General features: G+C 36.0%; 1 protein-coding gene and 1 long non-coding RNA gene across 4 annotated transcripts in view; one reads left to right on the top strand and one right to left on the bottom strand.

Annotated features, from left to right (window-relative positions):
* Positions 1-23,875, top strand: part of LOC127833601 (uncharacterized) — a 113,882-nt gene that overhangs the window by 3,225 nt on the left and 86,782 nt on the right. The window lies entirely within an intron of this gene.
* LOC127833602 (uncharacterized) lies at positions 2,010-3,775 on the bottom strand. The gene is made up of 3 exons (XR_008027501.1): positions 3,701-3,775; positions 3,008-3,240; positions 2,010-2,056 (listed from the first exon to the last, which is right to left on the bottom strand). It is a non-coding gene; the product is annotated as an uncharacterized LOC127833602 (long non-coding RNA).

Genomic DNA, 23,875 nt, shown 5'->3' with positions numbered 1-23,875 from the left:
GAGCGCAAACACGCATAACAATGCCGACCGCCGGTGTATTTGTGTGATATGGTATTCGCCCTTCTGATTTACTTCACGAGCCAATCTTCAAATATTAAAAAGAAAGTGAGTTGCTAATTTGTGTTAAGCGTGAACACTTCTTGTAGCATACTTTGAACTAAATATAAGTTAGTATCTAGCCCGCGAGCACGATTGTATCGCGCGATATTGCATTTATATTTCGTTCTAGCGTTCTATCATAATTTAACGCGGAACGGAGGAAAACGGAAAAAACTAAAACGACGAAGAATCGATTTCAATTCGTTTCAATTTTCATAATCGTTTTATGTACGATTGATTTTTAATTTCAATTCGTTTTCTGTCAAATACAAATCGTAAAAACGATAAAACGAACCTTATCTGTTGCCCTGAGTTCTTAGCCGAGTGATATTTGTAAACAACATGCAATAATTATTGCAATAGTGTCGTTAATTATCGGAAAATAATCCAGTCTGCGTGTTTGGATGCTCCTGTTTAACCTAAAGTGATTTCAGTATTTCCCACCAAAACTAAATATCTTTTTTTTTAAGTCGGTTATAAACAAAATATCGTTCTTAAATTAATCTTTGCATGCGCAGCTTTTTCTGTTTGAATATACCATAACTCGGGAACGTGTTAAAGTATGTGTGACCGTGTCTCAAAGTTTAACTTAACTGGCGGTAGTAATTTATACATGTAAATATGTATTACAGGTAAATAACAAAATCAAGACTTTTAAAATATGAAAGTACATGTACTTTTCTTTTTCAAAAATAAAGAAGCACCATTTAAATGACAAACAAGATTCTAAATTAAATGTGGTAATTCGGGATAAAACAAGTATTGTTATTCTGTAGTTTCTATTCGTAGTGGATCTAATACACATTTTACACAAAAACTTCTTAAACCGTTAAGAGTATTAGTTAAAAGTACTTAAAACGTGTTCAACATACAGACTAGATATATGCCAACATATTCATGCTTTATATTTGAAACAAAAATATTCGACATACATAGTGACCTTCATAATGCAAAAAAATAAGCTAAAAAACACTTAAGCATCTATTACCGAAACATTTGTATGTACATATAATACATAATATATTTAAACAAATGTAAGAGTTCTGTCGCAATATATACCTGTTTTGTTTGTAAGAAATGCTTTTCATATTGTTTTTGTTCGTAAGAGCCTTATGCAATTCGATCAAGTATTTGACAGCATGTCCGGTAAAAACGGAATAATGTAAGTCTGAGAAGAAAGGAATATACTAACTCGATTTTCTCCAAAGGCATCTTTTGCGTGCAAATAAATTATTTTTGTTCACCAAATTGTTATAAATTTATTATTTTATCGACTTCAATGAATTTTGATTTGTTTTAAGAAGCAATTTCTTAGTTATTAAATGTTGGGGAGCGGGGCTTTAAAACTGATATGAAAACAAAACACAACAAAAATATCAATTCAAATATCAAATAAAAGAAAACCATCAAAACAATTTAAAACAAGTCTTTATGGTCGAGCAATTTTATGACATCTTTACATCTATATTGTGTTCACAATAGTTAGGGTTAGCTGCATTCCTATTCCCTAGTGAATCTTGAATGCAAGTTAAACTATAAATGGCGTGGAAGACGCCGACGCGTATCCCCACGCGCATTTTGTTAGTAAAACGAGTGAAAATCTCTGACCCGGCCCCACCCCAACCCCCATAGCCTTTGACCCAGGGGTCAGATTAAAATTACAAATAGTGCACTGTCGCACATATGCTCATAGCTACCATGTGCGTAAGTTTGGAGGTTCTAGTGCTAATAGTGTAGGAGAAGATAGTGGCCAGGACGGACGGATGGACAGACCGCGGAGATAACCACATCATCCCCACGCTTTTCAAAAAGCGTGGGGATAATAATTAATGAACACTTTCAACACACACTTATAAGCCTTTGGACCGTGCGGCTTTGTCCATTTACGATCGGACCGGAATTTACTTCGTCTGCAGCGACCCGGATCCGCTCTCACCGGACAACGGTCTGCTACTGACTGAAATGGAAACTAAATTAGCATGAACAATCGTGGAATTGCATTCATGTTGATAAATCACTGATTTGTTAAATATATGACAATAATAATAATTGTTTTTCAAGAACACAATAAACAAGGAACAGTTTCTGAGTCATCATGAGAAAATACAAAATAGTTCTGATTTCGATAAACGATCGATCAAGCATCTTTAACTTTAAATTTCCGATCGAATTGCATGATATTACTATATCAAAGTGTGTCGACTCTGGAAGTGTGTTTACGCATCCGTTCAAAGATGACAATTACGTAGCGACGTCACGGTATGTATCGTCGCTGTTCTTCGAAAACCGCGTAAGTCAATTTTTACAACTTTTCAATAGGCAAGAAAAACATTTTAAAAATATAATAATTTACATAGTCCAAAAAAGGAACAACTTATTAAAGAGAAAACTGCGTAAGTCCATTTTTAGAATTAAAATGACAACTACAGGCCTTTATATTTTCATTAATTAAAAGTATGCCCATTTTGACATAGACTATGTAAATTAATATATTTTAAAACTTCAAAAAATATTTTTTTTTATGTTTTTTGAAAAGTTGGAAAAATTGACTTACCGAATTTTTGCAGAAACAATTAGTGCACCAATGAATGTTCAGGATTTTCTCACGTGCTCATAACTATGCCTTCCAATTGGATATTTAATCCAGTATTTTCGCAGAAAATGACCCGTGAACCGGCCGTTCTTATAAAAACAGATAACAATTTGCGCCAAATTTGACTTACGCGGTTTTCGAAGAACAGCGACGGTATATAATAAGAAATACACAGCTGACGCTCACTTTGATCAAACCAGTTTGCTTCCTAACTATCATTCATTTAGAGCACCAGCTTCGGCACTTGAAGATCTATCATCCATCTCTCTATACCGGCAATAAAATGACTTAACAGGAAATGACGTATATAAACACCTGAGGAAGTGCTCTCTGCGATCGGATACACTCGGTTGTTGCGGGCGTATGCCAGCCCCGCCACACGCCCTTCGTTTATATACATCACTTCCGGATTGTTGTGTGAACGCCCGAGCAAGTCGTCCTCCGACAGAATATCGTTCTTCAACAAGAAATAGGTCTCCAACATTCCATAGCCTCTCAACTCAATTTTACCCCGCTTTTCGAATGAGAATCCTTTATTCACAAGAATCCTGGAAATTAAAGAAGTTGATAATTGGTGTACAAACACTAATTTCTGATCCACTTAGCTACCCATTGGAACTAAGATTGGAACTCAGATTCTGAGAGTTCGGCAAAACGTTTGTTTCAAAACTTGAATTTTACAAAGGTTTTAAGTGTCACAAGCAAAAACACGTTGAAATGTATGAACCGCACACTGAAAATGGTAGCTCATTGCATGGTCGTTAATAGACTGCCCATAGCAGTCCGCACGGGCTAATCAGTGACGACACTTTCCGCTTTTGTAGATTTTTTCTTTTAAAGGATGTCGCTTCAAAATGAAAATCCAGTATAGGCATTGAGTTTCGTCCCTGACTAACCTGTGCGGAATGCAGAGGCTAATCTGGGACGACACTGTACATACATGCTTTAAGCCTGGTTATCCCAGAGTGAGGTACATCTCAATACAAACTACAGTATCTTGCAACTCACTGATATGTCGTGGGGCTGATGTGAATTTTCCCGGGTTCTCCGTGACTTTCCAGTTTGGAGGCGAGAACACACGTCTCCCCTATGGCGACAAAACGCGGGACTTTCTGACCAAGCACACCGGTAACCATAGAACCAGTGTGGATACCAAAACGGAGCTGGATTTTGAAAAAAAGAATAATGTAAGATATTATTGAAAATCGCATTATATAATGATTGTAATATTGGCTATTAAAGGCTTATAGAGAAAATATTTTAAATGACATCATCATACTCGTTACGTAGTTATAACCATGATCATCATATACAGCTTTTCTTAAGAACATAATATCAAACCAAGCTTAACCTGATTCGCCAGCCAGCGTTGGCGTTTGAAGAGACAGAATCGGACACAACATAAAACATGACATCTCCATCATTGTTACGAAATTAACACTATCATCCTATTTACCTATTTTAAATAATAAAATATCAAACACACTACTATGATAGATTCGCAATCAAGCGGCGACGTCAGGTTCATCCCCGTAATGCGCATGCTCAGTACTGTTTTTGCGACGGCCATCATAACTAGCTAATCTAAATAAAGAAATATCAAACAAAACAATTCCTGGATAAATTCGCCATCTAGCGGCGACGTCAGTTCATGGCCGTTATGGACATGCAAAATGCTGTGTTGGCGACAGCCATTATAGATAGCAATTATAAATAATAAATAACCAAACACAACATTACCTGGATTGATTCGCCATCTAGGGGCGAGGTCAGGTCCCGAGCTGTTATGCGCATGCCCAGTGCTGTGTTGGCGACCCTCTCCGCGTGCTGCTCCCTCTTCTCACTGACGCCGACGCCGGCAACCGCCAGATAGGCGTCCCCGACAGACTCGACCTAAAATACGAGTAAGATTGCGTTCGTTCGAGAGTCCGTCACCTCAATGTTTGAGCTTTGCTCTGGGAAAACGGGGTTTAATGCATGTGCGTAAAGTGTCGTACCAGATTAGCCTGTTTTGTCCACACACACTAAACAGGGAAGAAACTGTCCGATTTAATAGTATTTTTCGCTTAAAGAAAGTCTCTTTCTAGCGAAAATTAAGTTTAGGCGGTGAGTAGCAGACTGCTTAGTGTTATCGGGGACACTTTTCGCAAATGCATTAAACCCCGTTTTCCCAGAACGTTTTTATCAGCTTAACTGCAAACAAAATAAGTATAAATTCAGCGTGAAAGAATGTACGCATTAACCCTCAGATTTAAACGATGTCTATGTCATTTCCTGCTAGAATGTCATACAGGGTTAGTGATTTCAATGCTGTGTGTCGATTTGTCATGATATATATATGAAAATAGTTTCTACTGACTTTGCATGCAACCAAGAACGATGTACATATACAGGTCAACTTCGTATGATTCCCAATAAAGGCGTAAGTATCATTGACAAAATTGAAAGACTGTTAAATGTGTAAAACATCGACACAAACAATCACAACTATAGAGCGACGATAGAATTTATCAATAAATTTTCTTCAGCATGTTAGTAATAATTCGACCTTTATTAAATTGTGAATCTTAGTGATATTGTCAAATGTCGTCTGCAGCGTGTTCAGGAGACTGATGACGTCACTGGGAGCGCACCTGGCCACCATGGGCAGGAATTGAACGACGTCGCAGAACAGCGCTGTCGCCTGCTGGTAGAATTCTAAACATAAAATAATAAGACAAATTAATGTGTACCCAAAATGTAATAATGTTATATATTCCCCATTTAGAATACACGTTCTATTAAAACAATTGCTTAATTTATGGCACAATTTCAATTATATATACTCGCAAATAAAGTATTACATTTCGGTAATGTAAATATCAATTAATTGCATGGAATGGCGAATGTTTTTTTTTTATTGTTACACATTGTTTAATCAGGTTTTAATATGACACATACAACTGTTGTTAGCCATTTTAAATGTGTGTGTTAAAGCATCTTCAAGTGAATTTATAGATAAGTTTATCAAATAAACAGTCTTCAAACATGTACTCATACATGCAGGTTAAGTAAACCATGGGTTAATGATCCACGACTGCAGAACAACATTGGAGAATTACCGACTAAAATTCCTAAAAATTTTCCTTAAAAACAAAAATCAATAAGTTAACGTTCCTACGAAAGGTCATTTTATTTAACCCACAAAATTTCATACCGTCGAATATAAATGATATGACAGTATAGTTTTCTAGAAATAAACATCGTGTGTACCTCCATTCGGCACCATTTCTCGATACACCAGATCGATTGCGTCTTTGGGGAGGAAGGCCCGATAGAGGGCGTCGCTACGCCGACGCTCATTGTCAAGCTCCCGCTGCAACCGAAATATCCGGTCCCGGAGCGCCGAATCCTCCCCTAGACTCCCGCGCCGCGACCAAGCGGACGCACGGCGGGTGGGAATTTCCGAGCCGGTCAGACTGGCGCGCACGTTGTTCTCGATGTACTTCCTGTGTAATCATATTGCGACTTAAGTTATAAGTTGAAAAGAGCGTATCGATGACTGATTATTGTAAATCAGTTATATCCGTGGTAAGGAATTTCGTGTTTTTTTTTAAATATTTATTCATGGAATTGAGTAATTTGTATAGGCTTTTGTTTGAATCTCGTTTGATTCATGTATCGCATAATATTTTGTGAACTGTTTTGACCGTGTCCTATTTTATGCTGCAATTCAAATATGTATTTTGGTAATCAGCAATTTAATAGTACGTGTTGAAATTTGAGTACAGTGTAAATACCATCGATATTCCCCTATAACAATGGTATATTTAGACAAGTCTGTACCAAGCTACTTCTTAACATAGATAAGGTTTCTAGAATAAAATTATGATTGCCAAATGACAGCAATGCATATACCAAACTAAATTCGGTCACCTGTACTCGAGATCGGCCACGAGGAAGTCTCGTGTGACATCCCAGGCGGGAATATCCGAGAGTTTCAACTTCCGGTGCTCTAAGTCGCTCCAGCAGTGTGCGATAGGAGACGCGATGTAGACGAAAAACCCACTGTCCCTGAGCAGGAACATCTGGCCTGAGTAGAAAAAAAATTGAGCCACGCACAGGAAAACACGGCTAAATGCATGTGTCTAAAGTGTCGACGAAAATGAGCCTGTGAAAACCGCATAGGCTCATCCTGGACGACATTTTCCGCCTAAACCGTAACTGGACTTTCATTTAGACCCTCTTTAAACGAACGATTCCTTAACCCTTTGCATGCTGGGAAATTTGTCGTCTGCTAAAATGTCGTCTGCTGAATTTCTAAAATTAGCATTTTCTTCGAATTTTTTTTCAACGAATACTATCAGAATAGCAAACAGTTTGGATCCAGATGAGACGCCACGTTCTATGATTTTATATTTCAATAATAATTTCAGTGTAATAGTGTAAAGCCTAACCTATTATATGATTTCAATGTAGGAAAATCCATGGATGTCATTGTGGAATATCGATACCATCTATCGTAAAAAGCAAAAGACCCTTAAATATTACCTTTTAATTGCAATGAAGGTCGGTCAACCCATTCTCGCTTCATATTTTCCTTTCTACACTCCAGCACGAATGGACAGCAGATGAAACGCTCAATATTGGTGTAGGTAAGGTCAACGCAGTTGGGATAACGGATCAAAAAGTAGTCCGTCAGCAAAGCCTGTCGACTGCGAATACTCGGCATCAGCGTTTGAATCTTGATTCCCGATTGCTCTATTTTCAAATCCTTGTCAACAATCAAGTGGTACGGGAAGATCTCGATGAACATCCGGGGATTTATCGCAAGGGTTTCTGGGTAATTCGGCACAAATCCGCGGTGTAATAAGGTTATTTTGGCCGCCATGCGCCATCTCGATATGACAGACTTCTTTCTCATAAGTGGAAGCGCTCCTTCTCCGAGTTTCGTGCGGATTTGTTCCAGTTTAGCTTTGACAGCTTCGACATCCTGAAGAAATTCAACCAATAATCGAATGTTCTAATACGAACATATTTTGGCAAAAAAAATGAAAGGCATATGTGGTTTAGTTCAAACATACTTAAACATAAATAAAAGAAATTCAACCAATAATCGAATGGTCTAATACGAAAACATACTTTTATATAAATAAAATAAAAATGTGTACTTTTTGAGACACGGACGTTCACTTTATTTTCATTCCGTATCATAAATACCAATAATTGTGGAAATGGAAAATAATACCGATTGTAAAAGTTAGATGAACATATACATTTTTTATTTCACTGTTTTATTTTATAATCCGATGAATTAATACAAGCTGTGTCTCGGATTCTGTCACCGCTACAAGCTCAATGGCCTTGGACGGGATTTTATCAGACAGTTAAAACCCACACACGTAAACAGATTTCACAGACACGTACCTCCTTTAAAATCTGCCGCTCGCTGTGCTTCTTCGTCTGTGCAATAAATGTCGGCGGCCCATCTATCGTCATAGGATCCTTTAAGGGGATAAGAAATTAATTAATAACAAACACAGTAGCGTTATTGCATATTCGTCATAATAAGTATATTGTGTGCAATTTTTTGCCAATTTTGAAAAGTACCGGTACCGCGCCAATTTGAAAAAAAAATAGTAAGAAAAAAACATGAAATTGGGAAAATTCGCGTCGTGAAAATCCTCAGATTATGAATTATCTGTCTTTTTATGTACTTGGTACTTAATTGCAAAAAATAACATATTGAATATTTGTATACATAACTTTATTTCTGAAATGCTCAGTTTAAGTGCTTAGTTTATTTGTTCACTTGCATATATTGCGCTTTGAGAAAGAAATTTTGACACATTTCCTTCCTTTAGAGAATTTTTCGGACGACCATTGCGAATTTGTGTCCCCTTTCATTGTTTGGCAAATTTCTTTTTATGGGTAATTTATGAAGAATGAGTTAATCACTGGTGTGGTACACGTGATTCTCTTTGTATTTTGATTGTGGATGGTTGAAGATTAAATGCGCAAACAACTTGCCGTAAAAACGTTCGGACGTTGTTTTTCTTAACCACAAGTAAGGTTTGTACTTTTTAGCCGCAATCACATATAGTAATGGAGAAGGCATTTAATTAAATACGATTTTGCCGCTTGCTAACGAATATATTCTAGATTATAGAAGAGCTTCAAATACCAAACTAAGGAAATGTTGTTAGCTAGAGTTTTCGTTTACTGTGTTGCCTTTGTATCTGAGTCTTTTAATTATTTTGTTTCGTGTGCCAGCGTTATAATTAATTGCTCGAAATATTGAATTAAATTCATGTGAGCTTCGTTGTGGGAAAACAGGGCTTAATGCATGTGCGTCAAGTGTCGTCCTAGATAAGCGTGTGAAGTCCGCACAGATTAATCAGGGACGAAACTTTCCGCTTAAACTGGATTTAAACGAAGAAGAGACTTCGTTGAAACAAACAATATCATAAACACGGCAAGAGTCATCCCTGAGTAGCATGTGCGAACTGCACAGGCTTATCTTGGATGATACTTTTAACAAATGCTTTAAGCCCCGTTTTCCCTGAACTATGATCATACAAAATATTATCCAACCTTAATCTGCTTAGCGATGATGCAGAATGTCACGTGCTCACGTGTGCCGTTTTCCTCGGCGACCTCGATGGTCTCCATGGAGACAAGGTCCATCTGCAGCTGCATCGTGTAGAACTTTTTTGCCGCTTCAACTATCATGCCTTTAAAAGCAATTCACCAATGTGACTTAAAACGGACTCATCGTCGGTACGTATACTGTATGACATTTAAACATATATATTTGAGGAGCGCTCTGGGAAAACAGGGTTTAATCCATATGGGTAAAGTGTCATCCCAGATAACAGGGTTTAATTCATATAGGTAAAGTGTCATCCCAGATAACAGGGTTTAATAAATATGGGTAAAGTGTCAATCCAGATTAGCTAGCGTAGTTCGTTTAATTGTATTTTTCGTTTAAAGGAAGTGCCTTTTAAACGAAAATTTAGTTACGGCTGAAATAGTCGTCCCTGATTAGCCAGCGCTAATATTCTTAACTTCTATATTCTTAGCTACGGCTGAAATAGCCGTCCCTGATAAGTCAGTGCTAATATTCTAAACTTCTATCTTCTTAGTTACGGCAGAAATAGTCGTCCCTGATAAGCCAGTGCTAATATTCTAAACTTCTATATTCTCAGTTACGGCTGAAATAGTCGTCCCTGATTAGCCAGCGCTAATATCCTAAACTTCTATATTCTTAGTTACGGCTGAAATAGTCGTCCCTGATAAGCCAGTGCTAATATTCTAAACTTTTATCTTCTTAGTTACGGCTGAAATAGTCGTTCCTGATAAGCCAGTGCTAATATTCTAAACTTCTATCTTCTTAGTTACGGCTGCAAAAGTCAAACCTGATAAGCGTGTGCTAACGGCACAGGCTAATTTAGTGAGACACTTTACGCACATGTATTAAGCCACGTGTTCTTTCCCAGAAAGCGTTTCATTTGTTAAACGGTTACTTAATTTACCGAAACAATCTTATATGGATTGTTTTAAAACGTATTAATATTAAGTGGAAATATTGCAACGTAACCCTTAAATATATATAATTTTTCATCTAATGCGTATTATTCAAAACTGTTATATTGGAGGGATAAGATTTACAATCAAGCTGGTCTTTGTAGAACTTTCAATAACTACGATATAGTAAGTTGAAAAATACTTTCAAATTATGCAATGGTAAGGCATATGTTTAATTCTATCTATTTTATCTCGATTGGATAGAAAGCCTGTAGCTTATTTGAAACGCTATCGAGTCTGTTTCCTGGGACTAGAACCAGTACTTGGTGTCTATGGGGAAAATCTAAAAAAAGCTCCAGTGGGGATCTAACCCGAGGCCTGCCGATCGCTAGGCGGACACCATATGAACTACACCACTGCGACCTTGCATGGCCTTTATGCTGATATAATAAGGAGACAATAAAAAAAGAGTTTATTTATTTCTAAAGGTTTAGCATTCCTTAATGAAGTCAAACTGTGTCCAAACAATGTTACACACGTTGGCACGTTGACTCTTTAATATATCTTAACTCGGTTACACAAGCAGAATTATTTCACATTGTACGCGCATACGTACCTTTCACCACAGAATGCAGACCCGAACGCTTTGAGTAATAATGCAGGATCATTCTGTCGGTCGAAGAATCTTCATCGCACCGGAAAGATGGCGCAACAACATCCGGGAAATCTCTCTTTTGGAGCGCGTGCAGGGAATCCAAATTTTGAAGGAATTCTAGAGTATTGTGGCCAAGATTTCGCAGCATTTCGTCATACCCTCGTTTTTGTAAGTAAGTCAAGTAATATTCCCCCAGCATCTCCAAAAGGGGTTCGCGGGGAAGACCTGGTGTGCAAAATAGAAATACTGTTTGACTGAGCAACACTTGACTCTCTGACTAAACGCACAAAAACATTATTTACAACGTTAGTGTTCGCTGTTATTGCATACCTACAAAGCTTAGCCACATGTACATTAATGCAGAGGTAACAAGAAACTGATTTGCCTAGGAGCTTATTGCTTATAACTCACCAAGAACATCGATAGCAAGAGAGATTATCGTGTCGGTTAGTTCTTCATTGTAGACAAAGGTATTATCGAACTCCGACTCACAATTTGCTTGTCCTCTGAAATAACACATAACAAAAATATAATGAGAAGGAGCAGGATTTTAAGTTAGATAAAGAAGCACCATCACCATAAGCGATCGGCGGAACAAACGTGACATGTGCATTTTTTAGTTATTTTGTTATCACGATTTTGTAACTCATGCTACCGGCTTGATAATTAGTGTGATCAACTTAGTAAGGCATTAATAAACACGCGCTATACAACGTGCATTCTGATGGGTTAGTTATGTCGCAACCACCACTTCTACAAGAAGCTACTACGTCCCAAAACTTTTATAGTTGCTATGAATTACAAAATTGTTCTTGCGGGTTTGAAACAAGCTAGCTGGAACGATGCCGCCGTGGTCATCACTTTAGTTAAAAAGGGGCCATAATTATATACACAAAAACAACGAAAACGACATCAATTTAAGAATCGTTACATAACATTCTACTTGCACAATTTTCTCCCATGCTGGCTCTCCGCCTTGCCTCTCAATAATGAAATCCCGCAGAATGATGTAGAAATGGCCGTACTAAAAACCAACACAAAAAGGGGAACAAGTTGTTACATGTAAGGAAACTTACAGAGTACTTGTTTTTTTAGCGCATACAACGCGCGGAAAAAAGGCATCAAATGCGAATTTTTTTTATTTAAAATCATTTATACAAATATGCTTATATTGACAAATTTCATCAAATGTTGTTATGAAATATAAGTGATAAACTGAATTATATCTACAGATTGTTATTTGAACTGTTTCCATAAAACGACATTAAATAATAATACGTGTGCTCATTATCTATCTCTTACCATTTCGATATTTATTTCCAAAAGTCAGGCATACATAAGTAGAAATTAGGAAGACACATTGATGACAATTGTAGTAAAACTAAACATCTAAGTTGTCGAATTTAAATCTCGAACACAAATACTTTGGTCATATCAAAACTCCAACACAATTAAGAAAAAAATTGAGCCAATATGGAATATCCAATTGTCAGGTATAATTCATTTCAACAAAATAATAAATGTTCGCGAGCTGTCTTGTAAGGTATAACTGAACGCATTTAAACTTGTATTCTCAAAGAGGAAACCCTCACTTAAATGGTGATGATAGGATATGATTGGCAATAAAATGAAATTCAGCATATACATATTAAGCCGGCATGAATATTTCTTGTTGGGATTTCGGTCTCCTGGTGTTTAAATCCCCTCGTATGAGAGTCTGTTTATATTGTTGCCAAAACAGCAACAGTCGCCCTTGGGTTTAAATGCTGCAAAAACACTTTTTATAGCATTTTATTGCTGTTTATAGCCGGATTAGGGTTTTCAATTTTATCAATGGGCTCGTCATTTAAAAGTGTTAAACAGCAATGCAGACAATAAATACATCAAAATAAAGTTTATACTAAAGTACAAAAGATCGGTACATCCACAGATCGCAACCAATTGTGCATTTTTATGAGTTTGTGTGGTGACTGATATACAAATTTGTATATTCGTTTACGCTTTCACATATACATTTTAAGAGATTTTGGATGAAGTGTTTTTTTTCCTTTAACAACCAAGGGCACGGAGCTCTAAATTACCAGACATGCAACCTATTCAATATCCAAGCATCAACATGAAAGCCATTTTTTATTGTTCGATCAATAACAATAAAACCCGATTATTTTGTATTTGAAAAAAGTATAATATAAGTTATTTTCCATTCGAAATTAGACTTTTTTTACTACGCTTTGATCATTCACCGGTTATAACGTTAAGTTTTCGGACACTCTAAATTTTATAATAATAATAATAATAATAATAATAATAATAATAATAATAATAATAATAATAATAATAATAATAATAATAATAATAATAATTGCAATTGCATTTTACAAAATTATGAGTGCATTCTTAGGCGCACAGGGACCTCCTATACTTCGAAATATACACACATACGGTAGATAACGTTTCAATCGAAAGGTAAATGTGTTTTTTTACGTTGAAATAATCGTCGTTTTAAGTCAATAATTTCTGTTTACTGTATTTGCAGTCTCCGTTATGAATCATTTCAGGTCCAACTGGTTGCTGTCATTTACTGCAAATTATGAGTACTCAGATTTCTTTTGGAGTTTAATTCTTAATAATATTAAACGTTATGCCATGCAATGGTGTTAAATAAATTTCAAACATATTTTTAAGTATAAAACGCTTAACGGCATGGTATTTACCAACACAAGTTTTATTACAAGTGCAGTCATACAGAGCTATACTGAACAATTATTTATATTCGTAAGCATAAAACTTCGTTGTTTTTCAAACAATTGACATCTCGTTGAGAAGTTTATTCTTGGAATACTGATTTTTGACAATCAATCTTTCGAATTTGGGTCGGCCATTTTCCGATCTTGGTGGAGAGGGTATCAATTTACAGGAGGTAGGCAATGACTGAGTCTATTGTTTCGAGGTGATAGTGTTGTGCCCCGCTTCAGGCGCAAGTCTTATATCAGGTATGACTAGTAGTTCACTTTCAAGTAAATAGTTATGGCAGTGTGGCTTTAAAATATAATGCTTATTTTTGTCCATGAAAGAAAGTCAACCCAGACTAAGTTAGTCGATGTATTTTATTGTCCAGCAAGGAACTTAAAAGATTGTAATATAACATGTATGATGAAATATATACTTTATTATTTAATGTTAAGTAGAACTGAGCAAATTTCACTTACAATGTGTTAAAAAATTAAAGTTCAAGTTGGCACCAGATTTCTTAACAAAGATTCAGAACGTAGTTTTACTATTGATGGAATGTTTTTTGGCACAGAAAATCTGAGGTATATTTACTTTTCCTGTGACAAACACCGCTCTGTGTTATACACATGACACAGTGTGTCTGCAACAACAAAAAATGTGCCCGACACAGTATTCTATGTGCCTTCTTAACAGGTGCTCAAATAGAATGTTCTTAACTATGGACAATTTGTAATGTAAAAGCAACTTAAACATATGCAAAAACATAGAACAACATAATAATACCTCAAAGAAACGTTTTCTGCCTTGATTTGGATTCATTGCAGAACTTAAACAATTAAGTCAAATATAAAATGATGCTCAAGGACTTTAAAAGTCGGCTTGACAGAAGTTGCTTAGAAACGGGCACGGTAAAAATCAAGATGGCTGCCGTCTATTTCTAAGAAACAAGTGTGACAATATAAAGTCAAAAAAGCAATCGATGTAAACAATTCTTACTATTAAGAATTGGCAGAAATGTTCACAATAGGACTAAAATTTGATAGCTGCCACTTATTTCGTATGAATTCTTAAATAATGACATTAACTTTAAGAAACAAATGTCTATCTTCAAACCAGAAGTAGGAATATTTTGACAATAACAATTGAGTAAAAATCGTAAGTATGAAGCAAAACTAATTCTAGCCTAAACATGTGATATAAGTGGCTGGTCTGTAATATATAATTGGTCAGCACTATTAATTATATGATCAGGCTAGGAAAAGCAACATGAATGAATGAACCATTAAAAATATTGCTGTTGACAAGGAAATTCAGGTAACTAGTTTCAATGTAAATTTTGATTCGCACTTAAATAATGTACTATGCACTGGGTTGTTACAATAGTTGCCAACCAGTGCCGGTTTAGCACAGTGTAGGCAGTAGACATTTGAGGCCCACGCCCTAGGCCCCTAGGCGGCTTAGTGCATTCTATAACGCCGGTACCCAGTAGATTCACTCGTTCAAATTCAGTGCCTAGGCTGGAAGGACATAACACGCGACAATGTTCCTTTAAAGGTATAACATGTCATTATAATACTGTAATGCCAATACGAAAGTATAATAATTTGATTAATAATTTAAGAAACAGTCACTGCAGTATGTATATCTACGTAAATAATTATTTATCAAGATTTTTATCTAAGGTAGTTACCGATCGGTCCGTACAAATTCTTTCGTCATGGGCACATAGGGTCCCTTGAGGTCGCAGGGCCCATATGCAGTGGCCTACTCTGTCTAATGGGTAATTCGGGACTACAACCAACCAATTTTATTAGGTGACAATTTATTAGTCTGTTATTATTAAGAGTTAGTACACTAGCCCCCTTGTGTATGTCTCGGATTTATAAATACTTAAATAGATATTGATTTTTTGAGTAATTCCGGAAGCATGGAAACCCGTCCCACCAATACGCCAGGCAGCAGGTTTGTATCACCTGCATGCCTCTGAAAGAAAATATGTAAACACAACACACATTCACGTTAATAAAAAATTCAACATAAATACACACATTAAAAACCAAAACAAGAAACTACAATATATTACTTACACGACCGCCGATACCGGCGAGTGGTGCGCTTAACACGCACGTTCCAACACCAAGTGTATAGCAAGCCACTGTGGCTTCTATCTAAGCAAGCGCCATAACCGCTGTACAGCTCAGCGTAAACTCGTTCACGAGTAATCTCCCTCATTTTAATCAAGAGCTTGAAAGAGCATTAGTCATTTAGGCAAGCGACATAACCATGGTATGGTTATTATGATAACCGAAATTACATCCCTCGGTTAATAACACTTGACGATTTAAACCTTTAAAACTCCATGACAAAATCAATCATTCTGAAATGCAGGTGGTCTTCCAACTACGTCAACACCAGTTCTGCATAGTGTATAAGACTCTTTATTTGTAGGCAAAACTATAACATATTCAACAAATGCGTTGCACTCGTCACAATTCTAACATATTAATGGCAACAAACTTGCCGATTTCCAAACTGGCCCAATCAAATACGCCATTTTAATAAAAACCTGAGAATTAGAGTAAAAGGAGGGACGTACAGTCCAAAAAACATGCTCCATTCAAATGTAAATTAATCAATAAATACAGATATTGGACACAAACATGAACTTAAAAATCATAAAAGTTTAGTTTATGCTCTGACGCAAAACATCTTCATCTAAATGGCCTAATTTTCTTAAATACATTCAAACTAATTCCGAAATCATGCCTCTCTACTATCTTAAATAAATATTCTGCCAATCAGTTTTCTTCTTCCGTAATCCATTAAACGTCTAAATAAATTAAATTCTTCTTGTTGAAATGGAAAATTTTGAAAGCTAAACGTTCTTAATAATTTTTCATAGAACCTTTTTAAACAACACTGCAAATTCCTTCATTGTATGTAAACCATTAAACTAAATGTCACATCAACTACTTACTTCAAAACTCTATAAGCTTCACAAAGTTCTCGCCAAATACAAGGCATTTTAGTCTTATCTGACGACCACAACCCATGCGCCACTGTTTCGGCTGGAATAATAATTATTTCACATTTCACAGTGATCAGAATCAAATCACTGATTGTTTTGTTGTTTTTATCCCAATATAAAAACAAAAACGTTTATGATCGACAAGTGAATTGGTGACCAAGCGGTCATTTTTTTACGGTTATTATCGCATACTTTATCACAAAAAAGCAAAACTTTAAAAAGAGTAATTAATTTTTCCTTAATTTCGGTTTCTTAAATTTTTTCCGGTAGCCGTTTCAGCCGTAAACGGTTAGACGAAGGTATTAACATGGCTACAAGTTAGTTAATAACGGAAACATTTCGATAAAGTCAAAAATATAACGGGATTTCTGCTCCGGCGATATAGCATGTATTTGAATCCAAATTATAAATTGCACTGTGATTTCAAACATACTTGTCGTTATATCCTTCACGACGGTAATTTCAAATGTTAATGCTTAATTTTACTTGAATTATTTTATAAAAAAATAAGATACTACAATACATAAATATATATCTTATAATCGCCTGTTACTTTACACAAGTTGAGTATTTTTTCCACTCTGAGTTTGTCTCTAGGGCCCGTATTCACCAACCGATTCTTAGACTTAAGAATAAAGAATAGACTTAGAACAAAGAAAAATGTGTTCAGTGTTTGAATATATACAGGCCTACACTGGTGATTATGTCATTAACAAAATGTTCTATATGAAGAATAATATAGATAGAGATATTAACTGCAGAGTTTGACTCAAAATTAAAGAAATTCTTGAATATTCTAATTTAAAGAATTTTCTTTATTCTTAGACTTAAGTCTAAGAATTGTTTGGTGAATACGGGCCTAGGTAAACCCACTACGGGCCGTCTTCAGTGCAGTCTTTATGGCAGCCGCTTTTATAGAAGACGATTTATGATCGTACAGTGCAAAATCGGTGTCAGAAGCGTATGCATAAAATGTCATGATTTTATTATTATCTTACTCAGTTGGATTTCTTTAGGAGTGTACACAATTTAATTTAAACATTCTCAAAAAACAGCTCTACATAGATATCCTCTCGTTATATTTCTCGCTTGATTTTAATGAATCTGATTCAAGTTTGGTGGATAATTTGCAATGTTTTCAGAGTTTTTTTCTGAGAGTTCGCTGGCTCATTCTGCTGAAATCAAATCGACAGCATATGTGATTTAAATATTGAGAGGAAAAAAATGCATTTATATATATATATATTTATAATGTCTAAGCCAGTATATGTTTTAAATAATATTAATTTGTGAAATCGCCATTGCCTTTTAATTAGAAACAGCAAACAATACACAACATTTACTTACTTGTTTTTGCAGAAACAAACTCTGCACCCCCATGTGTTACTAACAAAACGCCTATCATTATAAAACATGTTCCTAACCGCTGCACGTCCATTTTGATCGTTTGGTTACTAGTCCGTTATCTTCTCCTCTCGTCCCTATGATGCTCCCGAATGAAACACATTAAGAGAATAGCGATCTTTATACACCTTTTCTGAAAAATGGCCATTACCAATTTATTTATGCGAATAATTATTGATTATTGTATTTTGTTTGGAAACGTTGGCACGTTACCTGTCATTGCATGATATTAATTATTTAAAGATAAAACAGGACATTTAAAGGACATTTAAACTTTGATTCTATTTTATACCACGTGTGTCATATCATTGTCATGGGTGGAACGATATTAATGAAAAAAGGTATGTGACACATGTTCCCTCGGGAAGTTTTCATGTGAAATATGTATGCCCCCCGTCACCGACAAGAAGTGCAATAAGAGAATAATGCACAAAAGGTCCGCTGCAAACGGGAGAGAAACATCCGCAAAATGGAGCGTTAAACACATTAGCCTTGACAAAGTCGGACAAAGCACACCTCTTCAAAGGTTATTATTTTCAGAATGTATCACCCCCACCGATCCAAATGTAGCATATGATATCGAATCCTAAACAAATAATGCAAGTGGAATATCCACAAAACATAAACAAATATAAAGTGATATCATAAAGTTTGTTTCATAGCAACGAGTATAAGTTCAACTTCAATGTAAGGTTTGTAAAGTTTTTTTAAGCGTAATTCTTAACGTTTTTACTAACATTATTGTTGGGTAGGTTTTATAGGATAGGGTATTTAGCCAAGCAGTTTTTTTTTCAACATGCGCAATGCGGGATGGTATTTAGCTACTATTGATTAGCTGCAATAATAGTCTGGAGCAATGAATGATCGTATAAAGACTTAAGTAGCTTGATCTTTCAAATTTCGAGGAAATCAACTTCTTCATTTTTTATCAAATTTCATTTTGCAGGAAAAGTAACAACAATTAGAGGAACAAAACTCTTATTGTTATACGTGATTTATGTATCAGTAAGGAATTTGCTAAAGACGAATATTATTTCGCTATGAGCATGTAGCTAACATGTGAAAATAAACAAACTATTATGAGACTTCGGTTGTAAATGAGTCGCAACAAAAACCCACTGCCATTTGATATTTCCCAACATTTAACATTTAGCAAATAGCAAATAGCAAATATCAATCAGCAACATGAATGGTACATTCGTTTGTAATATACTCGTACGACAGAGCGTATTAAAGGTACAGTAATACGCGGATGATATGTTTACATGAACTAACTTAAGAGCACTGTGCACACTTGTATTGTTCATTCTTAATATATTCAATTCAAACGTTCCCGTTTGCCTCACGTGTTTTTGTGAACTGCTGTCATAATTAAATACACCCCACACTTTGTTATGCTTGATAGTGACTGCATATTGAACGCATATTGTCAATCAATGTAGCACATACATCTTTTTCAAAGGCGGACTTTGGATAAAACATGATGATAATTTCAATTATGATATGTGTGATTATCATTGGTAAGTGTCAACGTGGTCTATCGTTCTTAATGCCAGGTTGTATTTACAAACGGACGTGCCGAACTATTTCAATGAGATCGGCAAGCTACGGGAGATACAGCGCCAGGACATTACCATACCATGCAAATTAGGTTGATTGCTTCTAAAGCATAAGGCTAATTAAGACACTCAAGTCTGTTCCTGGGTAAAACAGCACCTATGTTCGGAAAAAAACTCTCCCAGAGTGGGGATCCAACCTACTGATTACTTGGAGATCCCCATATTGTCAACTACACAGCCATGACTTTCGATAGTTATTTATATTTTAATATTTCAGAGACAGGCAGCCAAGGCATGCAGGATAATACAGGCAATTAAACGTCCCTCAGACGACAAGCTGCATCTTTAAAGATGCAACAAGGCACTGTAATTGCTTGGTCATATTTCTTGTTAATATTGTTACAGCAGCGATAGCGGTCTAAAACATATTTTCATAAGTTTTAATGCATTCGCGGAAAAGTGTTATTGAGTGTTGAGTGTTGAGTGTGTTGTACTATATATTTCTATGAAACCATGCATAATACATTGTCTCGATAGAATGACCGACAGCCTATTTCGACTAATACTTGTGGTAATGTTCTAATTACATGCTATATATGGTTCATGTGGATAGACGATACCGGAGTTGGTTGGCTTTGCAAAGTGTCATGTCAATGTTTAACGTTACGCCATTCGGCGATCGTATTATTGTCCTACATTGGCCTATACTTCTTTCGATGATGAATGTTACTTTTATTATAAATCGGATATGATTTCCGTTTTGCGTAAGTGATAGATTTACAGCGCGTAACGCGTGGCAAATGCTTTTGTTACCTATAAAATATTAAAATATTTGTGGAAAGGTTAACAATGGCCCAAACAATTTTCGAATTGGACACTACATTTACGCCAATTCTATTCTATGCACTAGCGTTATTATGAGTATTTATTTCGCGGGCGGCCATGGCGACATAGTTTTTATTTGATACAAAAGTGTGCAAAACAACACATATAATAACGTTGTGGAGAAAAAAAGAAGACAACTGTCTTCTCAGATAGATACATTTGTTTGTGGTTTTCATGAGCTCAATAGCTATCATACAGATCCAAAGTGCAAATGCATTGCCTTTTCAAATACTACTTTATCATATACACGTGCTTGTTAATAGAGAAATAAACGAGACATATTAGAAGTATTTCCACACAAATGAACAACATTGGAATACGGTCACTAGGTGCTGATTATATATGAACAAAAAAGTAATATTTACGTTGCAAGTTACTGTGATAAGAAGTGTAAACGCTTTCATCTATCGCGCAAGCGACTGCTACATCGTATCCATGTGCGTCTTCAAAAGTTATAACTGATGTATTTGTCTTGAAAATATACAACAGCAGGACACAGATGTTTGGATTAGATATTTTTGGACACTCGACCACAGGTCCATGTGCCGTATTTCAATTTACAGTTTAAGTGAAATGGTCAAAATGAAGCATACATTAGCATTATACATAATCATACGATTGGTATTACCTGTTTTCAATGTTTTTAAAATAGAACGTTTCGCATTCCTTGTGTTCAATAATTGTAATATACAACGTTTGGTATTTCTTGTTTTTAATGTTTTTAATATACAACTATTGGGTTTTCTTGTTTTCAGTGTTGTTGTTTTTTTGATAAACAACGATAGGTATTTCTTATTTTCATTTTTTTAAATACAACGCTTTGTATTTCCTGTTTTCAATGGTTTAACAGTTCACAACGAAAAGCTGCATGTTTTATTAAAGATATTGCTTCTATAACGTGTTTAATAGCCATTAAACTTATATACAATTGATTTTTTTAAAAGAATGAGTTTATTATGTACACCAAAAATGCAGTAAATATTGAGATTAATACGGAAATTAACAACACTTCTTCAAACATCTTGGCGGTAATTCTACTTGGTAAATAGGTATAACATGTGTACTAATTTAATGTTTTATAAATGAAATGATTATGTTAGCGTTGGCTTCAGATTTTGCGTTCGTGTGGTGCTTATCTTTGTTTCTGATCGTTTTAATAAATTGAACGCACCTTCGTTACGACCATATTCATTTATGCATGCGTACGCAATGTTTCCCGATATATTGTTGTTAACCTTCTGTGGTTGTGTTGGTTTTATCGCCATGGACGTCATGCATATTACATTCCATTTCAAAGACCTTCTAGTTTTTACCTGATCATGTTCCAATTTAGCGCCATAAACGAATCAATCCGATAGGCAACAAATTTTTCTGTTTGCTGAGTACTTTGTTATCACCACGCTTTTAAAAGCGTGACGATATTGTGGTTATCTGTCCGTCCGTCCTTGTCACTATCTCCTCCTACACTATTAGCACTGGAACCTTGAAACGTACACACATGGAAGCTATGAGCATATGTGCGACGGTGCATTATTTGGAATTTTGATAAGACCCCTGGGTCAAAAGTTATGGGTAAATGGGTAAGATGTTATGGGTAAAATCTCTGACCCGGCTCCGATAACTTTTTGACCCAGGGGTCAAAATTCCAAATAGTGCACCTTCGCACATATGCTCATAGCTACCAAATGTGTAAGTGTCAAAGTTCTAGTGCTAATAATTTAGGGGGAGATAGTGGCCAATGGGGGTTGGGTTGGTTCCGGGTCAGAGATTTTCACTCATTTTTTTAAGTTATTTTACATCTCAACTATGCATGGTCCCATTACCAACCCTAGGGCGCCCCGCCCACATAGACCACGCCCACTTTAAATGTTGTTTTAACATAACTTCCTTGTTTATTCACCAATTGACTTCAAATTAGTACTGAACATCTCTTATGACAACACGGTCTATCTCGACCATCCATGTCCACATTACCCACCCCAGGGCCATTGATAAAGGTACCCCAGGGCCATTGAAAAAGGTAAAGGCAGCTTGGTACCCGTCCTCTTTCAAATTTATCGAGAGGCTTTTTTCGTACCCAACATTTTTCGTTCCGAATTTTTGTTCGTACCAAATTTTTGTTTCGTACCCTATTTTTTTTCTTACCCATTAATTTTTTCGTACCATACTATTTTTTCGTACCCCACTTTCTCCGTACCCCCCTATTTTTGTTCGTTACCCAAATTTGTCGTACTCATTTTTTGTTCGTACCCAAAAAATATGACGTACCATCCTTTTATCGTACCCATTTTTTTCGTAAAAAAAAAATTTACGTACCAAAATTTTTTTTCGTACCGAATTTTTTTTCCGTACCCAATTTTTTTTTTCATACCCAAATTTATTTTCGTAGCAAAATTTGTTTTTGTTCCCAAATGTGTTTTCGAACCCAAATTTTTTTTGGCATAGTTTTATCGTGCCGAAAATTGTCGTACCCAGTTTTTTTTGTACCCACATTTTTCGTACCCACATACACAATTGTGGTGATGTAGATAAACTTAAATTTATACTTTTATATCCATTCTCTTCAAAAGCATCGTCAAACCAGTATTGCCAGTACTTTCATTCTTATTTGTCATTGATTATCCACACGCTACGAATCGGAGCGGGGGGATTATGTGGTTATCTCCTTCGTCCGTCCGTACTAGCCACTATCTCCTCCTACACTATAAGCACTAGAACCTTACAACTTAGGCACATGGTAGCTATGAGCAGCATATGTGCGACAGTGCACTATTTTGAATTTTGATCTGACCCCTGTGTCTAAACTTATGGGGTTGGGATGGTGCCGGGTCAGATAATTTAACTCATTTTAGGTTATTTTACATTAACGTCTTTATTTCTAAACCGATTTACTTCAAATTGATACTTAACATCTCTTATGACAATAAGGTCAATCTCAACTATGCATGGCCCCATTACCAACCCTGGGGCTCCCCGCCCACATAGACCACGCCCACCCAAAAGTTTGTTTTGTTTAACTTCTTTTTCTTTTCACCAATTAACTTCAAATTAATACTGAACATCTCTATTGACAACACGGTTTATCTCGACCATCCATGTTCACATTACCCACCCCAGGGCCCCGCCCACATAGGCCACAACCACCCAAAATTGCATTTTACTATAACTTCTTCATTTCTACACCGATTCACTTCTTATTGATACTGAACTTTCCCTATGACAATACGGTCTATCTCAACTTTGGTCCACATTACCCACCCCGGGGCCCCACCAGCATAGGCCTTCCCCACCTAAAATTGCCTTTTAATATAACATCTATGCGGCGTGGGGATACGAGTCCGCCTCTGCCGCGTCATTTTTAGTTTAAGATTTGTATTGAACAAACACATGTAAGTATACACTGTCTGTAAATG

The sequence above is a fragment of the Dreissena polymorpha genome, chromosome 6, assembly GCF_020536995.1.
Source record: "Dreissena polymorpha isolate Duluth1 chromosome 6, UMN_Dpol_1.0, whole genome shotgun sequence".
Taxonomy (NCBI): Eukaryota; Metazoa; Mollusca; class Bivalvia; order Myida; family Dreissenidae; genus Dreissena; species Dreissena polymorpha.
This window is presented reverse-complemented; position numbering and strand designations above follow the sequence as displayed.